Source organism: Cupressus sempervirens, chromosome 3, assembly GCF_028749045.1.
Source record: "Cupressus sempervirens isolate cs-2001-9-10 chromosome 3, ASM2874904v1, whole genome shotgun sequence".
NCBI lineage: Eukaryota > Viridiplantae > Streptophyta > Pinopsida > Cupressales > Cupressaceae > Cupressus > Cupressus sempervirens.
In genome coordinates, this window is record NC_143120.1 from 978,864,970 (window position 1) to 978,882,486 (window position 17,517).

The following is a 17,517-nucleotide window of genomic DNA, read 5'->3' on the forward strand; positions in this document are numbered from 1 at the left end:
TGTTTGTTCTATCTCACTAAGGAGATGAATATTAATTATTCAAAGTTATATTCAAGCAAACTTGACAATGTGTAAGATATAAATATAAGGTCAAGTTGAGGATTGAATGTATGGAACAAAATTAAAGATTTGATGATGCTTAGAGGAAGCAAATTAGAAGGATAAGCAGAATTACCTTGTTGAGATGCAAAGATACATTCCATCAGGAAGGATCAAGTATACAAGCCAGAATTGAGATCTATAATCAGCAATTTAGTTGCATCAAGAAATTAGGTCATTTAATTTTCACTCTCTAAGCATTGTAGTAGTGATCTTACTCTCTTAATAGAGTTGGTTTAACAACTATTTGTAAATCCTATAACAAGGTGGCATTTCTATTGAAGTGTCTAAATACCTCTAACAAGGCCACTCCTAATAGGGTGATTAAATCCTCTAATAGGGTCACACCTAACAGTGCATTTTGTAACCTTTAACATGGTTGGCTCCTAACCAAGATCACTTCAGAAGAGTGAAAATTAGTTACTAGTTGCATTTGGTGATTTTTCTCAAATTGGGTTTCCATGTTAAATCTTGGTGTCACTTATGTTCATGCTATTTCTTTTATGTCTATGCAACTAAGTTAAAGTAAGATCAATCACAAATAATATCTTAAGATTTTCATGATAAGCATTTTCTGAGTTATTTTAGTGTTTATCGAGTTACAACATTTGTTAGTGTAAACTAAGTGCCTATGTATTTGCCGAGTTACAATAGATTTTTGTTTACTTTGAATTTTGGTTTGTACTAACATCTAAGGGATCTAAGATTTATTTTTGTGGTAACTGATTCACCCCTCCCCTCTTAGTTAATCATCTTATATTTCCAACAATTGGTACCAAAGCTTTTGGTGCTTATAGAGAGGGTTTCAAGGACCTAAGCTAAAGGTCCAGATGTCTTACAAAAAAGAGAGATTCCCAAGTTAAACTGAGACAACTTTGTAGCATGGTAAGGACTTACGAGGTTACATTTGGTAGCTATCAATGATTCAGGTTATAAATATCTTGATAGTGAATACAAGACTCCTACTAGAACATTATCAATTGAAGAAATTACTGAGAAAAAATTATAACATCATGATGATTGACATTACTTCTACTCTTAATTATGCTAAATTTGATGAAGTCAAAACTTGCACTACAACTTATGATATGTGGATCAAATTGAAAGCCGTCTATGGAGGAGATGAAAATGTAAGAAGAGTTAAAGCTGAAAGTCTTAGATGACAATTTGATCAGATGAAGATGAGAGAAGATGAAAACATTGCAAAATATGTTGAGCGAATTAAAGTAAGTGTGAGCACAATCAAAGTATCTAGAGGATACATTGATGGAAAAATAGTTGTAAGCAAGGTACTTAGAACCCTTCTTCCTATCTATGCAACTAGAATGTCTTCTATTCAAGAAATGAGATGTGATCCAAATAGAAATATAACTTTGGATGTTCTAGTTGGAAGATTGATAGCTTTTGGGTTAGATTACTATGATAACTATGTCCCTAGTTCTAAAGGTATTGAATTTGCATTTGAAGCCAAGCTTTCACTCAAGAAAAAGGGTAAGAAATCAAAAACTAATCAATCAAAAAGTGAAGAAGAGGAAGAAAGTTTAGACAATGATCTTGAATTTGATAAAGCCCTACTTGCAAGGAAATATTCCAAAAGTAAAGAAAAGTACAAAGGTAAGATTCCTCTAATCTATTTTTCTTATGAAGAAGTTGGTCACAATGTTGCAACATGCCCAAATAGAGAAGACAAAGATAAAAAGAAAAGTAATAAGTTCAAAGACAAGAAATAATTCAAGAACTACAAGGACTACAAGGAAAAAGGTAAGAAATTTTTTTTATGGCTAAAGATGCTAATAATAGTGAAGATGAAATGGTATATATTGTTGTAAAAGATGAATCTAATGATGAAGGAGATAAAATGATACTTATCTATAATGTTAGAAAAAATGATACATGGATTAATGATAGTGGTTTCTCACATCATATAATTGCAAACAAAAAAAATTTTGAACACAAAGACCATTATGATGGTGATAGTGTAAGATTTGGAAATAATGAACCTTCTTGCATAAAGGTAAAAGGGTGTATCTCATTAACAAATGAACTTAGATGTCACAATGCTTATTGGGTTGAAGGACTACAACATAATTTACTGAGTGTGGCAAAGTTGAATAACATTGGATTCAAGGTATAATTCATGAATGGGAAGGTCAAACTGCTAGATGGAAAGGGTAATCTAGTTGGGTCTAGCAAACAAACAAAAGGTAATCTATTCTATCTAGATATCAATGAAAGTTTATGTTTTATTGCACAAGTAGAGAAAGCTAGTTATGTCACAAAATATTATGTCATGTAAACTTTGATAATCTGGTCAAGATAAGCAAAAATAGAAGAGTAAGAGGTATTCCTAGCTGGAGGAAACCCGATATGGATCTATGAAAAAATTGTCAAATTGGTAAGATGGGAAAAACTAGTTTCAAAAGAAAGAACTATCATTCTGAAGAAGTCTTAGAGCTTGTACACACAGACTTATGTGGACCTATTGGAATAAAAATTTATAATGGAGATAAATTTTTTATTCTTTTTGTTGATGATTATTCTAGAATGATGACTATAATGTATCTAAAAGAAAAGTCTAAAGCATTTCAAAAATTCAAGTGGTATCTAGCAAGAGTAGAAAAAGAAATTGGAAAGAAGCTGAAATTTTTGAGATCGGACGAAGCTGGTGAATTCATTTCCAATATGTTTAATAAACTCTACATTGAAAAAGGAATTAAGAGATAGGTATCAACCCCTAGTACACCTCAATAGAATGGTATAGTAGAAAGAAGGAATTGATCCATCATGGATTGTGCAAGAACATTGATGATAGAAAAGAATGTTGCAATCAAATACTAGAAGGAAGCAATCAGTAATATAGTGCATACCTTAAACGAGGTATAGTTGAAGAAAGACTCAAATCAAACTCCTTATGAACTATGGTATGGCTACAAACCTAATGTACATTACTTGAAAGTATTTGGTAGTAAATGTTATATCTTGAAAGAATCTAGGAAAGGTAAATTTGGTATTAAAGGTGATGAAGGCATATTCCTACGATACTCCTACAAAAGTAAAACATACAAATGTTTGAATTTGTATACTCGTAAAATCATAGAAAATGCACATGTGAGAATTAATGAGTTTGCATAAAAGAGTGAAGAGAAAAGTGAAAAAGAACCTAAGGATTAGAAAAGGTTTGTATATTATGAACCTAATACATTGCCGAATCTATTTGGAAGTTAGAAAGCTTCACCTCCCAAGTCCCCAAAATCTCCAAAAGGTACCAAGTTGCATCCAATGCAACTTGAGTCATGGTATGAAGGACCCAAGTCATAGTCAAAAGCTACCAAACCATTTCTAGAGAAATTTGAGTCTAAAGGACCTGAGTCACAAATAGTGGGACCTGCAAATAATATAGAAGATCATGAAGAGGTCAGTGGAAAAGACTCCAAATTCAAAGGACCTATGTTAGTAAGATATTTTAGAAGGCATCCTACACCTGATCAAATCATTGGAGACAAGTTAGATGGAACAATGACAAGAAACAAATTGAAAGGTACATGTTTGCTTGCTAGATTTGAATCTAGAAATATTAAATATGCTTTGGATAATGAAAGTTAGATTGAAGCTATGAATGAGAAAATAAAACAAATAGAGAAGAATAAGATTTGGACTCTTGTTCCTAGAACTAAAAATAAAAATGTAATTGGCACAAAGTGGGTATTCGAAAATAAGCTAAATGAAGATGGAGAAGTTTCAAGAAATAAAGAAGGTTAGCATGTAAAGGTTATTCTCAAGAAGGTATTGATTATGGTGAAACTTTTGCTCTTATTACAGGATTAGAAGGTTTTAGAACTTTACTAGCATATGCAGCATACAAAGGTTTTAAAGTTTATCAAATGGATGTAAATTTTACATTCTTCTATGGAATTCTTGATGAGAAAGTCTACATTGAACAACCTAAAGGTTCTATAGATCCTAGAAAAAGAGATTTGGTCTACAAATTACACAAAAATGTTGTATGGCCTCAAGAAGGCTCCCAGAGATTGGTATGAAAGACTTCATACCTACTTGATAAAGATTGGTTTTCAAAGAACAAATGATAATAATAGTCTGTATATCAAAGAAGGACCAAAAAAGAAGATTGTGTTGGCAGAAATATTTGTGGATGACACTTTATTTACAGGAAATGATGACTTTTGAAAGGTATTTTTAGAAGAAATGAGTAAATAATTTGTGATGTCTATGTTTGGATAGATAAAATTCTTTGTTGGATTGCAGTTCTAGCAAAAGAAAAATGGTATCTACTTTACTCTATCCAAATATATAAAGGAGATATTAAAAAGGTTTGGAATGGAAGATTCAAGACCAATTGGAACTCCTATGCCTACTAGACATAAGATTTCTAGAAATGATGATTCTAAGGAGGTAGATCAGACTACATACAGAATAATGATTGGAAAATTGTAGTATGTAGTGCATACAAGGACTGATATTGCATTAGTAGTTGGTATAGTGGCAAGATTCTTAGCAAATCCCAAAAAAAATCACATGATGGAAATCAAAAGAATCATGCGATATCTAAAAGGTAATAAAGTCTATGGTTTATGGTACAATAAAGGAGGAATTTAGATTTGAAAGCATTCACAGATGTTGATTGGGTAGGAAGTGTTGATGATAGAAAAAGCACCAGTGGTGGAGCATTCTTTCTTGGTAAAAGACTAGTGTCTTGGACAAGTAAGAAATAGAATTATATTTCTCAGTCCACAGCAAAGGCAAAATATGTGGTAGCAATAGTTAATTGTTCAAATATTGTTTGGTTCAAGCATTTGTTGGCAAGTATGAAGATAGAAAGAAAGGATCTAGTGGTTATCTTCTATGATAACACTAGTGCAATTAATATATCAAATATTCATGTGATGCATACCAAAACAAAACACATTTCTATAAAACATCATTATTTGAGAGAACTGGTACAAGATAAAGAGGTAAGATTGGAATATGTGAATACTAAAGAGAAAATTGCAAATATATTTGCTAAGTCATTACCTAAGGATGTGTTTCTAAATCTAAGAGGTATGTTATGGTTCATTCCCCTATCTAAAGCTCACTAAATGAAGTTTAGTGATGCATCAACCAGAGCATGTGGAAGATCAGTTAGTTGATGTAGTATTGACAAAGGTACAATGCAAATGAATTAGTACATGAGGTACATTGATGTTTACTAAATATTGTCTTTGGCATGAGATTTCAAAGAGGGAAAAGTTTACTGTCACATCTCATAGAAATTTTTATAAAGATAAAGAGAAAGAAATGTCAAAGAAGGAGAATGAACTTGGTCTAATATCAAAATTAGAGTTTACTATCAAAAGAAGATGTTAAAGACAAAGTTTTTCTAATAGAGGGAGAAAATAAAGGCAGCGGGAGTTAACACTAATAGAGGGAGTTCTCATGGATGATAATCACAATGAAACTAAGGATATGTTCCTTACTTTATTCTTGCTCTTAAATTTCAATGTTGTGTTGCCATCAATGTCAAAGAGGGAGATTGTTGGAAACAATTCGATTAATTGTGTATTGTCTTTGATGTTACACAAAATATCATATCATTTCTAGTCATTGTATGCCAAACTCACTCAAGCATTATAGACATTTTTCTATGTTTGTTGAGCACTCCAAAGTTTTTCTAGTTTAGAGGATAGTGTCTACCAAGTTCACTCAAGCAACAAATGAAAGTTTACAAAAGTTGAGTGTTAATTGAGATCACTCGGCTAATGAAGGAAACATTGGATGGAACCAATATTAACTGAGCTCACTTGGTTACCAAAGGAACTTTGTAAATATGCAATGTTAACCTAGTTAACTTGGTTAACACAAAAAAATCATCTTGATTTAGTATCTACCAAGCAAGGTCAGCTAACAAAGGATTTTCTTGTTTTGGCATATTGAGTTCAATTGAATTGTTTGTTGGTTCTAGCCGACTGAGTAGATGAATATTAATTATTCTAAGTTATATTCAAGCTTACTTGAAAATTTTTAATATATAAATATAAGGTCAAGTTGAGGATTGAATTTGTGGAACGAAATTGAAGATTTGTTGATGCTTAGAGGAAGAGAATTATAAGGATAAGCAGAATATCTTTGTTGAGATGCAAAGATACATTTAATCAAGAAGGATCAAGTATAAAAGCTATAACTGAGATCTATAATCAACAATTCATTTCATAAAGAAATTAGGTCATCTCATTGTTACTCTCTAAGCATTGTAGCAGTGATCTAAATCTCTTAACAGAGTTGGCTTAATAACTATTTGTAAATCCTCTAACAAAGTGACATTTATATTGAAGTGTCTAAAGACCTCTAACAAGGCCACTCCTAATAGGGTGATTAAATCCTCTAATAGGATCATACCTAACATTGTGTTTTGTAACTTTTAATAGGGCTGGCTCCTAATAGGGCTCACTTCGGAAGAGTGAAAATCAGTAACTAGTTGCAATTGGTAGTTATTCCCAAATTGGGTTTCCACATTAAATCTTGGTGTCACTTATGTTGATGATATTTATTTTATGTGTATGCAACTAAGTTAAAGTAAGATCAATCATAGATAATGTCTTAAGATTTTCATGATAAGCATTTGCCATGTTATTTCAGTGTTTACCAAGTTACAACATTTGTTAGTATAAATCAAGTGCCTGTATTTGCTGAGTTATAGCAGAGATCTATTTACAATGAGTTTTTATTTGTACTAACATCTAAGGGATCTAAGATTTATTTTTGTGGCAACTGATTCACCCCTCCCCTCTCAATTACTCCTCTCATATTTCCAATAGAACTAGACATAGACATTAGTGTCTAGACTAGTAGACAACACTGTGCTTGGTACAAAGTGGCTTTTTAAAAACAAGATAGATGAGATAAGTGAAGTGGTTGGGAACAAGTAAAAATAAGTTTTCAAAGGGTATGTTCAAGAAGAAGGCTGATATTATGGAGAAATATTTGTACCTATGTCTAGATGTGAAGGGGTAAGAATGCTACTTGCATTTTCTTCTCACAAAGGATTCAAAGTATATCAAATGGATGTTAAGTCAACATTTCTCATTGGTATCTTAGAATAGGTATACATAATAATAAAAAATAGAAGGTTTTTCTAACTTAGAAGGAAAGAACATGGTGTGCAAACTTAAAAAAGAATTCTATGGACTCAAGTAGGCACCAATGACATGGTATGAAAGTTATATCCATACTTAATCAAGATTGGCTTCATAAGAAAAAGTGATAACATTAATGTGTATCTAAAGACCAAAAATGATGAAAATATATTATTTTCATAAATATCTATAGATGATATCATTTTTGGAGTAAACTATGTGATGAGTGATGCATTTTTCAATGAAATGAAGAAGTTTGAAATGTCTATGATCAGTGAGATTGTGTTTTTTATTGGTTTATAGATATGTCAACTCAAAGATGGCATCTACATAAGTCATACTTAGTATGTGAAAGAAATCTTGAAAACCTTTGGGTTAGAAGATTCCAAACCTATTGGTAATCTAATTATAATAGGTTATAAATTGTCCAAGGAAGATGAATACAAATCGCTGGATAAACACTATATATATATATATATATATATATATATATATATATATATATATATATATATATATATATATCAATGATTGGTAAGATATAGTATTTGGTGTACACAAAATTGGATATAGTATAGACAATTGGGTTAGTTGATAGATTTCCTCTAATCCCAAAGAATCTCATTTGGTTGCAATTAAGAGAATTTCCATATATCTCAAGTAGAATAAATATTATAGTGTTTGATATGGACAAAAATATGATTCCACATTGAATTTATTCACTAATGTTGATTGGAAAAGTAAAGTAGATGATTAGGAGATCACAAGTAGAGGAGCATTCATTATCATTGATAGGCTTGTATAATAAACAAGCAAGAAGAAGAATTATGTATTTTAATCAATAGATGAAGCTAAGTATATGGTTGCTGCAATTTATTGCACATAGATGATATGGATAAACAAGATTCTAGAAGGAATTCAGGAGAAGATAATTGAACTAGTGGGTGAACCCACAATAATGGGTTCCACTTCAATGGAATGAATAAAATTGGAGAAATTGACAAAATTTCAGAATTCTATCCACCATACGTTCGCGCAAACTTTACATATATGTTCGTGCAAACATACGTTGCACGAATGTTCGCACGAACATATTGGCGCCCATAATGGCATGTTCGTGCGAACATGCGTGCAACATATGTTCGCGCGAACATGTAAAGCGCAGACTTTCGATGACTAAAAATGTCGTTTTAACTTTTTTAACCTCATTTTTATGGCGAGCACTATGCAATTAGAGGGTTGGAGTGAACGTGCGATTTGTACGGCTTCTCCACCATCATCTTGTCGCTTTCACTCCGATTCTCATCTTCAGGTATGTCAAAATATTACTAATTTAATGTTTTAAACATTTTTAAAGTATTTTTTAATGTTATTAATGTAGATTTTAATGGTTTTAAAGCATATTTGAATGTTATTTATGTTTTTAATGGTTTTGAAAGCATATCTAAATGTTAATTTAATATTTTCATTGTTTATTTATATTAATTTAGAAAACAGAAAAATATTATATAGAAAACATTAGAAAACAATTTTAGAAAACATTAGGAAAAATAGTAGAAAATTTATAATATAAAATATAGGAAAAACATTAAAAAATTTATAAAAAACATTAGAAAACAAATTTAGAAAAAAATTACAAAATTTAGAAAACAAATTTAGAAAAAACATTACAAAAACATTAGAGAATTTATAATTCAATATTAAATTTAGAAAAAACATTTTTCAAAAATTAGAAAATTTATTTTAAAAAAATAGAAAATTTAGAAAAAAACATTACAAAAATATTAGAAAATTTAGAAAAAAAATTACAAAAACATTAGAAATTTTAGAAAAAATATTACAAAAACATTAGAAATTTTAGAAAAAATATTACAAAAACATTAGAAATTTTAGAAAAGAAATTACAAAAACATTAGAAAATGTAAAATTTAATATAAAATTTAGAAAATAAATTTAGAAAAAACATTTAAAAATAATTAGAAAATTTAGAAAAAATATTAAATAAAATTAGAAAATTTAGAAAAAAAAACATTACAAAATTTAGAAAACAAATTTAGAAAAAACATTGAAAAAAAAATTAAAATTAAAAAAAAAATTAAAAATATATTTTAAAAACTCTAGAAATTTTTTTTAAAAATTTTAAAAATATTAGAAAAAACATTAGACAAACATTAGAAAATTTATAATTTAATATAAAATTTAGAAAACAATTTTTTTAAAAAATTACAAAAACATTAGAAAATTTAAAATTTAATATAAAATTTAGAAAACAAATTTTTAAAAAATTAGAAAATTTATAATTTAATATAAATTTTAGAAAAAAAATTAGAAAAAACATTATAAAAATGTTAGAAAATTTATCATAAATTTTAGAAAAAAATTAGAAAATTTATAATAATATAAAATTTAGAAAACAAATTTAGAAAAACATTAGAAAAAATATTTTAAAAATATTTTAAAAAAACATTAGAAAAATATTACAAAATTTATAATAATATAAATTTAAGAATTTTTTTTTTTTAAATTTAGAATATATATATATATATATATACATACATACATATATATATATATATATATATATATATATATATATATATGTATATATATATATGTGTATATATATATGTATGTATGTATATATGTATGTATATATATGTATACATATATATATATATATACATATATATATATATACATATATATATATACATACATATATATATATACACATATATATATATACATACATATATATATATACACATATATATATATACATATATATATATATATGTATGTATGTATGTATATATATACATATATATATATGTATACATACATATATATATATGTATATATATACATACATACATACATATATATATATACATACATACATACATATATATATATATGTATACATACATATATATATGTATATATATATGTATATATATACATATATATATGTATGTATACATATATATATATATATATATATATATATATATATATATATATATATGTATATACATACATACATACATACATACATACATACATACATACATACATACATACATACATACATATATATATATATATATATATTGTTAATGTTAAATGTAGACATGTATGTTTTCGATATTAATGTTTATGTATATATGTCAAATTCACCTTAATGTCTTAATCTTAGAAATTTAATTAAATGGCATATCTTAAGGGTCAACCAAAATTGTACATGTAACAATATAGATTAGAATGTATAATTTTTTATTTTGAACATAGATGTACATGTATATTTGTTCATGGTTAAAAGTAGATGTATGTACATGTTTTAAATAAATTCACATTTTTATATGTATAATTTACCTATATATATATATATATATATATATATGTTAACTATTGATCTTAATTTGTCTTTTAACTAAGTGTACAATTAACTATATTTAATGACACATGTCTTAACCTGGGAGATCCTAAATTATATATGTATAAGAATGTAGATTAAAATGCATATTTTATTTCATAAATGTACATGTAAATATGTTCACGTGTTAGATATAGATGTGCATACATGTATGTGTTCAATATTCATGTTTAAATGTCTAATTATTTTTAATGTCTTAATAATCTAAGTATATAATTAACTATATAATTTTCAATGACATATAACTTAGAATGTGTATGACATAAAGAATACATGTTACAACATTTAATTAATAAAAGTTTTAATTATAATCTAACATAACCTGATTATAATATATACAAACATTAAGAATGTGTACATCATGTATATTAGAACATGTAAAGATCTTATATATAACTTAAATTTTAACTCTTAAACCTTAATGTTAAACAATAGGACCCTAAATACTAAACATGGTCATAAGATCCTAATTGTAAAACTATAAATTTCATAAATTATAACCCCTAATCTTAGATGCTTAACCATAACTCCTAAATTTCAATTTGAACCATAGACCTAAATAATAAAACCCAACATTAAATCTAGTATTTAATCATAATACTTGATCCTAACTTTAATTATAAATATTAAAACTGCATGTTAAAACCATAATCCAAAATCTGATCCCTAATACAAATCATAACCCTCTAACCATACTGAACTAACAATAATGTAAACCCATACCCTAACCCTCTTTAAACCATACTTCTAACAATGATGTAAACCCATTTAACCTCTAGATCTAACCCTTTAATAATAATCATTTAAACCATAAATTTTAAATCATGACCCTAAATACTAACACCTTATCTTTGTGCACTAAGATCCTAAAATGTTAGATTTAAATGCTAAATTGTAATTCTAAAAGAATACTTAAAGATTTTAATGTCTTAATCTAAGTATATAATTAACTATATAATATAATTCAATGACATGTCTTAAGGGGAGATCCTAAATTATACATATACAACAATGTAGATTAATTTTCATATCTACTTGGTACATGAATATATAACACACATTTACATCCAAACCCTAACCCTATCCATTATCAAAACCCTAACCCTAACCATTATCCAAAGCCTAACCAAGTAACCTTCAATCTTAAAATTTAATTTCTAAACCCACTTGATTATAAATGATAATAAATATCCCTAAATCATAATCTTGAACCAAATCATAAACTTGACATGCTAAGTTCCCTTATCCTAAATTCTTAACCATGGACCTTAGTATTAACCCCTAAATTTAATGCTAAATAATAATATGTAAGTTCGTATAAACCCTAACAATGTCATAAGGTCTTAAATATTACCCTAAAATTGAGCCTAATTATAACCTTTACACTAAAACCTTATTTCAAAACCTAATTGAGGCCTAACTTACATAAAATTAAAATAAGTTGACCCTAATCCTAAATTGTTAAAAATTACATTTGAGATACATGCACATACATTTAAACACATGTATGTTACATGAAGTATGACCCTTGTTTTACATGAACTTGAAACCTAAACCTTGAAACATTATCCTTTAAAAGTAATGATATACTATTTTCACTTGTTTGTAAACAACACACATTAAAAAACATATATATATATATACATTGTGTTATTTCTATTTAACTTGGAAAATATAGAAAATCTAGCTAATTAATTTTTAAAACACATTTTTAATTAATAATAGGTAAATATATTATTGAATTTTTAAGTATTATATATTATTGAAACTTGTTTATTTTGAATATTAGGGTTTAGTATTTAGGGACCTCATCGTTTAACATTTATGATTTATGATTATGATTAGGGTTAGATAGTTACATCCTTAAATCCTAAATTATAAGCCCTTATACTAAACTGAAAGTTTGTATAAAGGTTAGGGTTTAGTATTTAGGGTCATGGTTTAACAAGTTTATGGTTTATGATCTTATGATTAGGGTTAGATCTAGGTTTAATGGGTTTACATCATTGTTAGAAGTATGGTTTAAAGAGGGTTAGGGTATGGGTTTATATCATTGTTAGTTCACTATGGTTAGAGGTTTAGGTTTTGTATTAGGGATAAGATTTTGGATTATGGTTTTAACATGCAATTTTAATATTTATAATTAAAGTTAGGATCAAATATTATGATTAAATGCTACATTTATTGTTGGGGTTTATCATTTAGGTGTACGATTCAAATTGAAATTTAGGAGTTATGGTTGATCATCTAAGATTAAGGGTTATAATTTATGAAATTTAGGATTTTGTAGTTAGGATAATATCACCAAGTTTACTATTTAGGACTATTGTTTAGCATTAAGGTTTACGAGTTAAAAATTAAGTTTTATATATATATATATATATATATATATATATATATAAAAGATCTTTACATGTTCAAATATATGATGTACATTCTTTATGTTTGTATAAATTATAATCAAGTTATGTTAAAGATTATAATTAACTTTTATTAATTAAATGTTGTAAGATGTATTCTAGGTTAGGTCATACACGTGTTCTCAGTTATATGTTCTTATATATGTACATGTGTATGTTATATTCTTACATATATGCAAATTAATCTAAGTCCATGTGTTACAAATTATCTAGGTCCATGATGTGTGATGTATGTTCAATTACATACATGTGTATAATTTTTAATTTTAAAAATAAAAAATTGTGTGTATAGTAGGCAGTTTAGTGAGCTTCATACATTTTTACAGATATGGCTTCACACGATCAGTTTGATGCAGCTCTTAGTGCAACACCTAATGTAGTTCCTGTTGTGGCTCCTGTTGTGGCACAGGTTGATGTGGTTCCTATTACAGCGCCTAATGTAGTTCCTGATCTAGCTCTTCATGTAGCTCGTTGTGTTGCTCATGGTGGGGCTTGTGCTACAACTCGTGGTGTACCTCAACATAGGGCTCATTGTGCAACTCATGTTCCAGCTCCTGGTGCAGCTCTAGGTGGTGTAGGTCCTGCCATGGCTCCTGGTGCAGCTCTTATTCTAGGTCAGGCTGCACCTACAGGTCTTGTCGCACCACCTCCATGCATTGATATTGATGCTCTATTTGCATTTTCAGAGTAGGAGATTGCTAGATTAGAGCACTCTATATCAACCTCTGATGATGGTCTTTATAGAGACATATGTACTACGATATGTAGGAGTTTACAGGATTTGACAGCTAGGTTTAGAGCTCACCATTCATTTAATCCTTCCATATTAGCTTCCATATCTATTGAGCTTAGGGTTGAGGTCTCAAGAGATGCATCTTTCGATGACGTCAAGAGGGTAGCCCCCAAAGATGTCATCAAGAGAGAGCTCTTTCTAGCATATGAGGGTACACAGGGTAGGGTGAGAGGTTATAGAGTCATACGATGTAGAGACCCTATTATTGCTAGCATGATCTATCCATGATTTTTAGCAGCACATGGTTGTTATCCTAATAACTATCAGATACCCCTTTATTTTGCACGATAGTTGTACGCTGAGTTCTGTATAGGGTTCAACATCAACTACTTGGATATTCCTAATTATTGCAGACAGGGGCATGATCGGATCACAGATTGTGACTAGTACCGCAGTGCACATCGTCTACCACCTATAGATGTTAGATAGTTTGTTGGACAGAGGATGCCTCCTGTGACTCCTACACATGTTCCTATTGTAGATAGAGTCATCATTGCTTCCCAGAGGTGGGAAATTGACACTATTGGGCACATTACATCTGCGGCGTCTAGTATCACATCAGATTCTATTGGTCATTATCTTCATATTTGACATCCTCATCCACTTGGTTGACCATCTTCACAAGCATCTAGTAGCAGTTCAGGCGCCTCCTCTGATGATGTATATAGAGCTACTGGGCTACCACTGCCAAGCTATATTCGTTGTCTTTCAGGACAGCAGACACATATGGATATGGCACTGTATTTTTTGGAGGATATGTTGCATATTATCAGCTATATTTCCAATACATAGGGGATTCCAGTACACTCGATGATGGGTCTTATTAGATAGCATCAGAGCCCTGGCATAGTTCCACAAACACAGGCCACCACACCAGTGACAGATGATACACCTATGCGTAGCTTACAGCATTCAGCACCAGGCTCACGACACTCTATAGATGACTCGGGCATATGAGTTGGAGATGTCTAGATCACAGCTGAGGGTCTTTATGAGTTTGGTGAGCGGTTGCGAGGCCTGTCTGAGATTGATGTAGTTCGAGCCTAGGTATTTCATCTGACATGAACCTATTGTTCCAACCTGGCAGCACTGATTCTACACCATTACCTAGCCAGTTACACTATCCACTTCACTCAGATTTACTAGTAGTTGGACATGGTGCTGAGGGAGGTTTAGTAGGTGTCAGTGTTTCAGGCTTAGGTGCATCGGTAGATGATACGATGGAGTCTGCTAATCATCCTCCACCTCTGGAGACCTAGGTGTATATATATATATATATATATATATATATATATATGAAATTAAAAAATATGTTCATTTATTAAAAAATTCAGTTCAAATATATATCTAGAATATGTAATTTGATCTTTAACTCATAATAAATCATGCAGGCACAGGTCGCTGAGCACATGGTTACACATACTATTGGTTCAGGGCATCATGTACGTGAGAGAGATGATTCTATTGAGGCACCTAACAGTGCTCAAGTACTTAATTTTTAAATAGTCTATTTAAAGTTATTTAAATATTTTGAAAACTAGATATATATCTATATATATGCAAATTCATATTTAATTTGAATGTACATGTACATGTGTATGTATATATATGCTTTAAAGATAGAACTCTAACATGTATGTATATATATATTTGCAAGGCTCGGTTGATGCACCTCGGTGAGAGGATGTATAGGAGACTCGATCAGAGGGTCGTTCTGTTTGTATGCATCTTGAGGGATCCATCCAGTAGTAGATCAGATATATATTTTTATTTTTTATTTTCTTTAGATGCATTTATATATTGGAGATAGTTTACATGTACACATGTGTATTTCAATACCTTGATGACATACATGTACTTTAACTATTTATTTGATTATTGAGTACTTTAGTAGTTAGATACCATCATATGTACGTATATATGACTTTTTATATTTGGCTATGTACATGTATTTATTCGAGATTTACAATTTGCATTTCAGTTACATAGAGATATATGAGATCTGTAGATGTTTATTCTTGAGATGTGTATATGTGTACATATGTGTATTTTTTTTGTGTTAAAGTTATAGAACATGATCTTGAGATGTGTGTACATGTATATCAATTATGAATTAGTACAAAGTTAGAAAGATATATAATTCTTAAATTATCAATTACTAACCCGCTAAAGATAAATATTAGTTTTATGTGGATAAAAATATGTTAATTAGGTAAGCCAATACATTATTTTATAATTTTTTTACAAAATATAATATTAAAAAAGTGCATATTAATTTAAACTAATTTAAACTTTAAGAGTACATGACCATATATGTAATAAAGTAACATTAAAATATATAGTTTTTTAATAAACTAACCTAAATGATAACTATGAACTTATAATCTTACAATTTTAAAAACGCATTTAATTTTCACTTATGAAATTCAATCTATTTTGAAAAAAAGTTGATCTAAATGAATTTAAATTATTAAATTCATCCATGGTACAATTAATTTAAATTATTAAATTATATAGTTTTTTAATAAACTAATGATAATTAAGAACTTACATAATCGTACTAGATTAAAAACACATTTAATTTAAGATGAAATTCAATAATTTGAAAAGAAGTTGATATTTAAGAATTGTAAGATATAAAATTAATTGTAAGATATATCCATGTGGTACAATTAATTTAAATTACTAAATTATATAGTTTTTTAATAAATTAATGAAAATTAAGAACTTATGATCGTATAATTAATTTAAACACATTTAATTCAAGATGAAATTTAATAGTTTGAAAAGAAGTTGATATTTAAGAATTGTAACATATTAAATTATTTTTTATATGTATATCTATAGATAATGAAATTGTGTAAGTTCGAACTAACTTCTAGCCTATTTATATCAAGTTGTTAAATTATTAAATTCATCCATAGTACAATTAATATTATAGTTTTTAAATAAACTAATGCTAACTAAGACTATGATCGTACAATTAAAAACACATTTCATCAAAGTTGATATTCATATTATTATAAAATAAATCTGAAAGGTCTAATCAACCATGATATACACTTATAACATGAAATATTTTTTCATGATCTTCACTATCTAGTCTCCACTTGTGATGTACATGCTTATGTTTGACTAGATGCAGACAAAGCCCAATAGCAACGACCAGGTGGCTGTATTGTAAAACTTTGTTGTCGGGTTGATAATCAACAAAGTGTATTCCATGTTGGACTATTTTGTCTTGCTTCAAATATGCTCCCTCTATCACAATAGAACCTGTACCAAAAATTTAAGTATATAAAATTGGATAGATATGAAGTTACCTGTGTGTGTGTGTGTGTGTGTGTGTGTGTGTGTGTGTGTGTGTGCGCGTGCGCGCGCATGTACATGTATATGTATAATTTACCTATACAGAACAACATTCCATCACTTTCTTCAGGGTCATATAACTTTTTCCTCTCTGCAGTACATCGCAATAAATAATAACTGACACCTTCACGATTTCCAAGCTCAGCAATCACTGCAAAAACATCTCCTACATAACAAGTACATACATGATTGTATGTGTACAATATATATAAGATAGTTGAAATTGATAATTAAATAACAAGTTGAGATTAATTGGTATGATACTCACCC